Genomic DNA, 2,500 nt, shown 5'->3' on the forward strand with positions numbered 1-2,500 from the left:
ACACACACACACTGCATACATACATTTTAACATATACGTGTATCTAACAGCTACCCTAACACATACGCACACATAGGCAGGCACAAACTTACATAAACACACGCACACACAATACACATTCATATACATGCATGTAGTTATGTACACATACATATGTATACACACATAGTCAAGCACAGCTAACGCAAAGGAAGTGGACCTGCCACAATTGAACTTACTGCTGAGTACAATCCAATACAGTGTAGTACAATACAGTACAATTCAGTGCTGAGCAGTACATTACAGTACAGTATAGTGCAGCACAGTGTAGCACAGTGCTAATACAGTACAATGCAGTGAAGTACAGTGCACTGCGGTACAGTACATCACTGTACATTATTATTAAACAGTGCAGAATAGTAGTACAGTACAGCACAGCACAGTACAGTGCTAGTACAGTATAGTACAGTACAGTACAATTCAGTGCAGTACAGTGCACTACGGTACAGTGCACTATAGTACATTATAGAACAGTGCAGAATAGGACAGTACAGTACAGTACAATGCAGTACAGTACAATGCAGTACAGTGCACTACAGTACATTATAGAACAGTGCAGAATAGTAGAACAGTACAGTACAGTGCACTACAGTACATTACGGAACAGTGCAGAATAATAGTACAGTACAGTACAGTACAATGCAGTACAGTGCACTACAGTATATTATAGAACAGTGCAGAATAGTAGAACAGTACAGTACAGTGCAATACAGTACAGTGCACTACAGTATATTATAGAAAAGTGCAGAATAGTAGTACAGTACAGTACAGTACAGTACAGTACAATGCAGTACAGTGCACTACAGTACATTATGGAACAGTGCAGAATAGTAGTACAGTACAGTACAGTACAGTACAATGCAGTACAGTGCACTACAGTATATTATAGAACAGTGCAGAATAGTAGAACAGTACAGTACAGTGCAGTACAGTGCACTACAGTACATTATGGAACAGTGCAGAATAATAGTACAGTACAGTACAGTACAATGCAGTACAATGCACTACAGTACATTACGGAACAGTGCAGAATAATAGTACAGTACAGTACAGTACAATGCAGTACAGTGCACTACAGTACATTATAGAACAGTGCAGAATAGTAGTACAGTACAGTACAGTGCACTACAGTACATTATGGAACAGTGCAGAATAGTAGTACAGTACAGTATAGTACAGTACAATGCAGTACAGTGCACTACAGTATATTATAGAACAGTGCAGAATAGTAGAACAGTACAGTACAGTGCAGTACAATGCAGTACAGTGCACTACAGTACATTATAGAACAGTGCAGAATAGTAGAACAGTACAGTACAGTGCACTACAGTACATTATGGAACAGTGCAGAATAGTAGTACAATACAGTACAGTACAGTACAATGCAGTACAGTGCACTACAGTACATTATGGAACGGTGCAGAATAGTACAGTACAGTGCAGCACAGTACAGTACAGCACAGAACAGCACAGTACAGTACAGCACAGCACAGCACAGAACAGCACAGTACAGTACAGCACAGCACAGCACAGTACAGCACAGTACAGCACAGCACAGTACAGCACAGCACAGTACAGCACAGCACAGCACAGTGCACTACAGTAGATTACTAAACAGTGCAGAACAGTACAGCACAGAACAGTACAGCACAGTACAGTACAGCACAGTACAGCACAGTACAGCACAGCACAGTACAGCACAGCACAGCACAGTGCACTACAGTAGATTACTAAACAGTGCAGAACAGTACAGTACAGTACAGTGCAGCACAGAACAGTACAGTACAGTACAGCACAGCACAGCACAGTACAGCACAGCACAGCACAGTACAGTACAGTAGATTACTAAACAGTGCAGAACAGTACAGCACAGTACAGCGCAGTACAGTACAGTAGATTACTAAACAGTGCAGAACAGTACAGCACAGTACAGCACAGCACAGCACAGTGCACTACAGTAGATTACTAAACAGTGCAGAACAGTACAGCACAGTACAGTACAGAACAGTACAGCACAGCACAGCACAGTACAGCACAGCACAGTACAGCACAGCACAGCACAGTTCAGCACAGCACAGCACAGTGCACTACAGTAGATGACTAAACAGTGCAGAATAGTACAGTACAGTACAGCACAGTACAGTACAGCACAGTACAGTACAGCACAGCACAGCACAGCACAGTACAGCACAGCACAGTGCAGTGTTGAGTCAGAGTGGTGGGGAAGGGAAAGGGAAGCGGAGAGGGCACGTTCAGAGACTGTTTGTGTGTGCGTGCGTGCGCACTCGCGCGCGCGTGTGTGTGTGTGTGTGCATGACCTTGTGGGCTTGTATGCGTGAGTGTGTGCGTTCGAGCGTGTGTGTGTGTGTGTGTGTGTGTGTGTGTGTGTGTGCGCGTGTGAGTGTGCGAGTGCGCTCGTGTTCGTGCGGAGAAACATTTTTCACTGATAAAAAAAAAAGAA

This window comes from Babylonia areolata, chromosome 14 (genome assembly GCF_041734735.1).
Source record: "Babylonia areolata isolate BAREFJ2019XMU chromosome 14, ASM4173473v1, whole genome shotgun sequence".
Taxonomy (NCBI): Eukaryota; Metazoa; Mollusca; class Gastropoda; order Neogastropoda; family Buccinidae; genus Babylonia; species Babylonia areolata.